The following is a 10,045-nucleotide window of genomic DNA, read 5'->3' as shown; positions in this document are numbered from 1 at the left end:
TAAGGTGTGTGTATTTTAAAAATGTTATCCACAACACATGTGAATGTTTCAGTTTTGCTGGTGTGCCCTTCACCCCATAGTGTCTACTTGCAATGATATGAGTTGCAGGCTTGGCACCTAATTCGCATGCAGGCACAAAACATTCTCCATCTTACACTGAACTCACTATTTTTGTTGTAGCACAGGCATTTATCCATGAGGGAAAAAAATCCACCCAACAGCCACCCTGCAATCCCCAAATACAGCAGTTTCTCTATTTTGCAATAAAAACCTTCAGTGGCTCTTGTAAGATCTCCTCCTCCTGGTACTAGCTGCTTTCTTCTGACATTTTGATGCTTTAAAACCTCAGTCAGGAAGACTTGGCCCAGGGGTGGCAAGTCACCAGCACTGATAAAGAAGCTCAGAACTGGAATTGGTTCCACCCTATTGCAGTCACTTTTTCTGAACAGATAACAGTTTTGTCCAGTCTACACTAGCTCAGACTTAAACCAATTTTCAATACTGGTTCAGCAGGACTCATTTTCATCAAAGGACCCATTTCCTGGAGTAGACAAGTCTGAAATACATAGTAGCCACCTATGTAATGGAAAGCACAAGCAAAGGGGAAAGTATTTTTTCTGGCCTGGGCTAAATGGTCAGCTACTTGATGTGCTCACAGTATAGATATAATCTCTTATGAAAAGTACAAACAAAACTGCTGATGCAAGGTCATGAAGTCCCAAACAGACCATAACATAACCTAAGCAGGGGACTTGTTTGAATTTGAAAGAGAAACCCATTTACTAATACTCTAATTCATACCTAACAAACAGAAGTAGCTGAACAGTGATAACCCTTATCAAATTGCAATATGCATGTACAGTATTCCAGAGGTTCTGATCACTGACTATGCATGCCAGTCTTCAAGGGCAGAATTTTAGTAATTTGCTAAGACCTATCAGTTTGAGCACATTAATTCTATCTATTTATCTGGGGTTTTTCCACAGCACCTATCACTATAGTAACTAAGCTTGTCACCAAAATACCTGCAGAGTAACAGGATGGCCGAAAGAGCTACTTAGGCAGTAAAAAATAGTGTTAAGAAAGCTAAACATAGCAGTAAAGATCTGTATCTAGCCCTGTTGAATCTTAAATATACCAAGCAAAGGACTGTCTTCCCTAGCACAAACGTTAATAGACAGACAAGCTGGGATTTTAATTCCCATTAGACTTCAGTTTCTCAAAGATAATCAAATACCGCACTTACTCAAATAGCTTAAGAAATGGGAAATACAAATATTGTATTACTACAGACATTCAAAACCCCTTGCCAGGACACCAGTCCACCCAAGGACAGAAGATAAGAGCTGGAGGACAGCAAGACTTGTCATCCTATAACAATGGCACAGTCATCTATTGTGGAAACAGACAGCCTGAGGTACTAGAGAAATCATCAAGATTTACTTGAAATACTTGAGATTTCCCAGATATCTTTTGATACAGGAGAAAACGCTTGATTTCTCAGATGAAGAACAGCTGGGGATAAAAGAGGATCAGCTTGAGCACCTGCAGACTCCAGTATCTCCATAGTCACCAAGTCCAAGTAATACTTAGATGAAGCCACAAATTAATCAACCTGGAATGAGTCATGTTAGTGGCTGTGTCCTGAGAATACCAGCCAGATCTACACAGCATTGAAATACACTTTAAATTAACTAAGGGCCAGATTACACCACCATTACTTGCATTGCCTAGTACCTTACTCTGTGAATGGTCCCACTGATTTCAATTAGTTACTATGGTGATGAGTGCTCATTAGATAAAAGACAATTGTGCTCAAACTAGTGGGTCTTAGTAAATTTCTAAAACACTGCCTTACTCTATGAGTATTCCCATTGAAACCCTTTGCTATTTCAAAGTTACAGACTTAAAGTAGCTAAATTGGGCAGTGGGGCAAAAGTATAGGTATTGAGTTACTAGTCTCAGAGGGCTAATTTGTGCAACACTTACTCATGATGATGACCACATACCCATGTAGTCCTATTGATTTCAGTGGGACTGCTCCTGTGAGTGAATCCACACCAATGTATGGCTTGCAAAATCAGATCCGTAGTGACTATCCTAATGAAATCATGTAACGTTAGTATGGTAGTGACTTTGGGCCAGATTCTGCTCCCTATACTCATGTTGAGTAGTACCTTACTCCTCAAGCAATGTCATTGATTTAGCTGAAAAATCAAACTTTCATTTTTTTCTCCCACATCAGTTGGATTACTTCTGAAGGAGTAAACCCCTACTTGACATGAGTACAAGTAGCAGAATCTAGCCCCATGCTAATACATCTGAGCATGCCCAGTACAAACTAGAGATGTTGAAAAAAAAAATCACACTGCCTGCAGTTTGTCCATTTAATCTACCATAGGACAAGAAATTAGACCTTGTTTACACTAACATTTTTCTTCAAATTCCTACCTTTACAGCTCCACCATTGGTAGCCACAGTAGGACAGCTACTGTAGACAGACAGTTGGTATTTTAACCACCATGGCATCTAGAACAACTCAGAATAGGATTAGCTGCCATAGGAGTTGAAATGCTGGTGACTAATATACACTATTATCCCCACCATTGCAACCACCTGGTGGTAGTGCAACAGAAGGAAAGCTAAAGACAAATGATAGTATAGCTACAACTACAAAAGATTATCAGAAGCTGATGAAAAACACAAAGCTACACTACCTAAGCTCAAGAAAGGTGACCAAGTACTTGGTCTTTCTGTCAGTTCTTTCTTTGCTTCCACACAGCCAATCAAGTAAATAAATGACCATGTTGAATTCAAGGAGAAGAAAGGAAGTCTTCTTACAGCTGAGACTGGTAACCATAGAATGACCCAGAACTCATTATTCATCAAAAGCAATTGGCTAGCTCAGTTCCAAGCTGGGCTTTCCCCAAACACCTGACTCACCTATGGCCACAAGCGGAAGTGTGTCTGTGTCAGCCTCTCTGACAAAGCTGTTATGTTCATACACACATATCAGGAACAATATATCACACTTGTAGTAGTATAAGTAAAATGTGTTCTCCTTGCATGTAATGCTTTCTTCCAAGTTTACCTCATGCTTGAAAAGTTGATAAAGCTGGATAAGCACATTAAGTATTTTCCTAATTTATTGGAAAATATTAGCAAGTCTCAATTACTATTTTTTTTAAAGAAAGGGGTGTGTTGTTTTATAGATTCATAGATTCCACAGCCAGAAGGGACCATTGTGGTCATCTTGTTTGACCTCCTGCATAACACAGGCCCTAGAACTTCCCCACAATAATTCATAGAGCATATTTGTTAGAAAAAAAAATCCAATCGTGATCTAAAAATTGTCAGTGATGGTGAATCCACTGCAACACGTGGAAAAATTGTTACAGTGGTTAATTACTCTCATCATTAACATTTGTTGTTGTGTTTATAAAAGAGCTGATGTCATTCAAACAGCTCCTAGAAGGACTATACAATCAGCAAGTACACCACTATGTAGAGTATGTTTGCCCACCAGATAGTTCATGATGTATCTGTGCATGCTTAATAAAACTGAGAACATATGCATAGATGTAGGAGGCCAAAACACCAACTCTGGATTTAACAGTCAGAGTTCCCTCTTTATTTTCCTTGCATGCCTGGAACACCCACAAAACACCCCAGAAGACTTTGAGATTAGTGGTGCTGTAGGCCGTGGAAAATAAATACAGCTAAACAGTAGGATGTAGATTACTTTTGCTTCTTTAAGCTTTACACTGGGGAGATGGATGGCAAGGCAAGTCTGGAAAGGGGTTCCCACTGTTAATGATGCCCCTGCCTGAGGAAATGATCACAACTCCTTTTTAACTCTGTCGACCACATTATCCTGAAAAGGAGAAAGTCTTATGATCGTAAAAGGCAATACCACTTCTACCACCTCCACCATCCTTTGAATACCCAAAACTCAAACCAGACCCCTAAAACCAGCGTTCTGGAAAGCTCCTAAAGTTTTGTTTTTAATTCCCATGAGTCTTTGCACTCCCAAAGAACAAAAAGACTAGAAGAAAAACCTGGTCCAGAGTGAGAAACAAAATTATGAGTCAGAATTCACATAGCCAAGTCTAATACCTTTTCACTTGCAACATGAGAAAGTAGCACATGAAGACTTCTGTTTGTGAAGTTGACTCTGAGGAGACTGAACTTGGAGTGAGACATGGATGCACAGGTCTTATCCTTCAGAACCTCCCAGGCTATATATTATCCAACTACTGCAGTTCCATATGGTAGCATGGCAGGCCAACAACTCCTAGAATTTCATCTCTCTTCCCCACTGCTTTCCTCTCATGTTTGGTCTCACGCCACAGTTTAGATACAATCTCCATGCTCTATGTATTCATATCTTCCAAGGGCAGGGATCTTATTAGCTCTCTCTCATTACTACTGGAGTTCTTCCTCAGGGGCTTCAGCTGATGGCTGATTCAGACAGCTTCAGGTAACTTCTTGAAGAGCTCAAAGCAAAGAAGAGGTAAATTAGGGACTACATAAAGCACCAAAAATAGAAAGCGCTCCTCCACCTGCCAGGTCCTTCCAAGTTATGTTAACTCTAAAAGGCTCACTGGCACTATATTAGTGTGGAGGGAGATTTCAAAGGCACAAATGACAGTTTAGGCACCCAACTCCCATTGGCTGTTGGTAATATTAATAAAAGCTAAACTCCAGCTGTCAATCTAACCCCTCTACTCAGTTGCTCATAACTTTCTCAAATTGTGTGGGACTAAATTTATTATACTTGGTCTCAAACCATAAGTGATTTAAAAAAAAAAAGTTAGAACAAAGTTAGGTCAACCACTTTTCAGTTACATAAGCATTGGGAAAAACTCAAGCCCTGATTCTGCAATCTAATCTTTGCAGGTGCAAGGACCTGTCCATGTTGATTTGACTATAGGATCAGGGCCTAAGTTCCCTACATGCTCTGATCAGAAATTTTTTACTCAGATGGCTGAAGAGAGAAACTTCAAACTTGCCTCCTTTGAGACTTAAAAATCAAACTGAAAACTGGGGCAGTATTTTTAAACTACTAATGCATAAAGATGGCAATTTCTGCATGTTTACTAGAGCTTTTCTATCTGTATTTCAATTTTTAAATGCATCCTAATGATGTTAAAAATGTTCCCATTCAATGCACCCTCCTGCATAGACACAGCTGATGGAGTCTGTAAGCTTTACAAACTGAATATTTCCAGTTCAAGGAATGTATTTCACTTAAGTGTAGCTTGTAATTTCTGTAGACTGAATAGCTCGATATCAAAGGACTTGCAACAGCAGTTAAGGATTGCTAAATTAAGAATAGGTTTTAAAAGCCACTAGAACTGTGAAGTCTTCTGAAGATTTTGTGCACTGAAATCCTATCTATCTAAAGTGCCCAATCACCGTGGTATCTATTTGTGAAGTACTTCTATACATGAGGATTTTACCACATAAAGACATCCCTAACCCACAAAAATATTTCTTATCATCTGTATACTATGATGTAGTTTGTTTTTCTGTACAGAAATTCATCCTTGTGCAGAGGACCAACAAAAGGATAAGTCACTGCTTAAGCCCTATTACTTGTTTTGAAGGTTTAAATGGTGCCTACATATTGGGCTTCTACACAGGAGCAAATTTCATGCTATTTGAATAAACACCCACATGAGATCAAGAAAACACACCTAGTTTTAGCTATAATCTTAAGCTGGTTCACTAGAATTTTGCTCAGTAACAATGCATTCATCTTTTATTTTAGGTGAAGCTGAATTATTTACATCTAATATATTGACTCATTTGCAGCTTTTATAACTGGTATTGCTTTTATAAAAAAAGGTGTGGTTTTTTATTCATTTCATGGGTTGAAAACTCTCATTGTGTTACTGAGTGTCTTGTGGGATTTGGTTTTTTTGTTAGAGCTTCTGGTGGCTGTGCGAGAATATTATTTTAAAAAAAACTAGCAAGATTCTAGCCCTTATGGTTGCAGATAAAAGCTTGAAAATAAGGCTCAAGTGCACCTTAAAGACTCAAAGCCAGAAGGCAAATAAAAAACCCCAAATGTATTCTTTTTTTTTTAATTTCATGATTTTTTTTGCAGCCCAACTCATGATTTTTGCATGTCTGGAGGTAACAATGTAGATGTGAGTCATTCACATTTAAGCAATTTGTTGGAAGAAATGTAAATAAATATACTGTGTTATTTTAATCATATGTAAGGTGAACCGTTTCCAAACATTCAGCATAAAATGAACATTTAGTTTGCTGGATTACATTTAGGCAGACATGGGTGAAATTATAGTACCTCAAGGATGTCTTAAACATTTAACTATGATGTAAAATATATATGTCCCCAGGTAACCATGGAAAACATTTAAATGCTGTATAGTAATACAGGGAGTATGTCTAGTTGTAAGAGGAGAGGATTGAAAATCAGGAGTGCTCATATGCTTTTATATTAAGTATATCAACAGATCAGGCATATCTGATTGTCACACATTCCATGCCTTGGAAAGTTTTTCTGCATTAGCACTGCTGAGGTAACTGTTAAGGTTTTGCATTAGAGGGCAAGTTTGATGAAGCTGGTGTAGGTATTGCTTTTAGGATTTGTTGGAGATGGAAGTAAAAGCATTAGGGAGCACTGGAGTGTGTTATCGACAGTATTTTAGGCAATATGAAGGTGGGAAGAAAAGCACAAATCTTTCCCCTTATATTATTTCCCTGCTTTTAAAGTTTTGGGTGATTGAAGTTGTGCCCACTCATGCTATCACTGTTCCATAATACAGTAGAGTTTACCTATTAAAAATATGGAACACATAATACAGCAGTAAGCTGTATTAATTGTTAAAAGTTAATTTTTCATCGATTTTTTTTAAAAATTCAAATGACACAAAATACATTTTTTTGCAGTGTTGTTTTAGTCATGTTGGTCCCAGGATATGTGAGAGTCAAGGTGGGTGAGGTAATATCTGTTATTCGACCAACTTCTGTTGGTGAAAGAGACAAGTTGGGTGAGGTAATATCTGTTATTGGACCATTCTCAAACCACTCACCACACAAAGGGCCAGCTTCCTCCAGGACACAACCAACTTCCTCCAGAAACTCCACAACATTAACAACCGCCCTCAGAACAGAACCTTGCATCATGGATGTCACCTCCCTATACAACAACATCCTTCATAATAGTGGCATCTCTGCCTGCCTCAAATATCTACAAGATAGCAGACAACACTCAGATATCCACCCCAAACACATCGCCAATCTCATCCATTTCATCCTCACCCAAACCAATTTTACATTCAACAATCTCTTTGTCCAAACCATGGGAACAGTCATGGGTGGTAGGATGGCTCCCCAGTGTCAACCTCCTCATGGGCCACCTTGAGGAAGAATCTCTGAACAAATGCACAACAAAACCAATGATATACCTGAGATATGTCAATGCTATTTTCATCCTTTGGTCCTTTCATCCAGATGACCTAAACTCCCTCATAGATTTACACTACAATTTCAACATTGACCACCCATCCATCAAATTCTCTATAATACTCACACCCCAGCATCAACTTCCTGGACACCATGATTAACTTCCAACAACAGAACTCTACATACAACTATATACAAGAAACCCACAGATGACCACATTTACCTTCTCAGATCCAGTAACCACCCCAAACATATCAAGAAATCTGTTATCTACAGTAGGCATTCAGAATATGTTCTCAGGAGAAAGTCCAGGATACACACCATAACACACTTAAAAGCACTTTCACTGAACAAGGACACTCCACAGAGAAGTAGATTTCATCATGGAGCAGGCCATGTAAATACCCTGAAAGAACCTACTTCAATACAGAAATAAAACCCCTCCAATCACACACCTCTAGTTGTTACCTACCACTCCACACTGGAACTCATACAAGGTATCATCAAACAATTAAAATCCATACTTGATGGGCACCACATCCTGAAAAAAATCTTTCCCAAACCCCTTCTTCTGGCCTTCAAACAATCCCCCCAGCCTTGCTACAAGTTCATTATCAGAAGCAAACTGCTCACAGACCAGGACACACAAACTCAAAGCGGAACCAGACCCTGCCAGAGCAACAGAAGCAAAACTGCAGACATATCTCCACTGCTGTGATGATCAATACCCCTCCCCCCCACCACACACCTTTATAGATCCAGTGGTCCTACACGTGCCTGTCACAACATGTGGCATATTTCATCCAGTGCACTAAATGCCCCAATAATAATTACATGGGTGAAACCAGACAATCACTACACTGTCATATGAACTCACACAAAAAAATGATAAAAGACAAAAACACCATATCACTCTTGGGCAAACACTTTTCAGAAAATGATCACTCCATATCTTATCTCTCAACCCTTGTCCTCAAAAGAAATCTGCACACCACCTTCAAAAGACGAGCCCAGAAGCTTAAATTCATAACTTTGCTAGACACTAAAAATCATGGGCTTAATAAAGACCCTGGATTTATGGCATAGTACAATAATCTGTAACCCACTGAGACAAGGTGCATCAACCCCACACTGGTGAGATAAGGGTTAAGGAACTACTCTGGATGCAGGAAACCACACCCCCTCACCACTGCTGGGCATGCTTCCTGTGACAGGAGCATTCAAAAGAGAGCAGCTCAGCTCAGTCTGGGCTGACCTAGGAGAAAAGCAGTGGGGTGCGGTAGCATCCTACGAGAAAGCCACCAGGGTTCCATGCCACCAGGACCAAGTCTCACAGCCAAGCCACTGGAGGCCCTTCAGCCATGGGAACCGAGGGTGACGACTCAATATTGCCAGCCGAGGAGACTCCTCCAGAGACAGACCAGAGAGAACACAGGAAGGATCCCCCAGTATAACCCATGACAATGCCAGAGGGACCAGAGCAAGGGTAGGAAGCAACCTAGGAAACGCTCGTAATGGTACCAGACCCTATGCCCAGCACAGGGGCTACTCTGTTTTGAAGGGTCGGAACCTGGTGGAGTAGGGTGGACCTGGGTTCCCCTACACTCCTCCCCCCGACACATCCAGAATTGTAACCGCTAGGTGAAGTGGCCTTTGGACTAGCGTTACACCCCAGAGTATCACCATTTGGTGGTAATGCTCGCCCAGAGCACAGTCAGCTCTCCACACCCACTAACAATCTTTTTTGTCTTACGTTTGCAGATTTGTTAACAAGCCACTTCATCTTGGGACTGGTCTCTTAGAATATGTCTTAACTATTTATGCTAAACAATCTGTTCCACCTTGTATTTACCTCTGACTGTCTGAGCACCTTTGCTGGGCCTGAAGTAGAGCTCTGTATAGTTCAAAAGCTTGTCTCTTTCACCAACAGAAATTGGTCCAAAAACAAATATTACCTCAACCACAAAATAAGATCATACTTTTAAAACATTCCTTACTGAGTAGCAAATTATATTGTTAAAACTGAATGAATGTTAAAACTCCAAATTTACTTTTAATTATTTTTGCTTTTTATTTACTTTTTTTGCATTTCTCTGAGCTTGGTGTCGCCCTATGTAGAATACACAGAATCAGTGCAGTGGGAGGATGGCAAAGGCATGGATGACCATGGCAATGTTCAAATCCATCTGAAGGGGGGGGAAAAAGGTTGCACCCTTGTTGACAAGTGCCAATGCACTCCTGGCATCTGCTGTTACCTGTATAACCCTGGCAAGCCAGATGCCATCGCTTGCCAAGACTGCAGGCATTAGCTAAGAACTAACAAACTCCTAGCTTGAGACCAGACCAGTTCACATATATGTTAGTTTTGCTCAGAATAGGTATTAGTCTGATAAGAATGTATTTAGTGTTTAGACTCTATGAAACACTTGTAAGTTGCTGCATGCATTAATTTCACTTGTAATGTTGGTATGCCATGCTATAAGAAAATATGTAAGTTTTGCTTTATAACTTTGAAAATGTTTTCTCTGAACTTTTGAACCCAGACACAGATATCACCCTTCCCCACCCCTCACCCGCACATACACATACACATCCAGAAAGACTATCA

The sequence above is a fragment of the Chrysemys picta genome, chromosome 2 (assembly GCF_011386835.1).
Source record: "Chrysemys picta bellii isolate R12L10 chromosome 2, ASM1138683v2, whole genome shotgun sequence".
Classification (NCBI taxonomy): domain Eukaryota; kingdom Metazoa; phylum Chordata; order Testudines; family Emydidae; genus Chrysemys; species Chrysemys picta.
Note: the sequence above shows the minus strand (reverse complement) of the source record.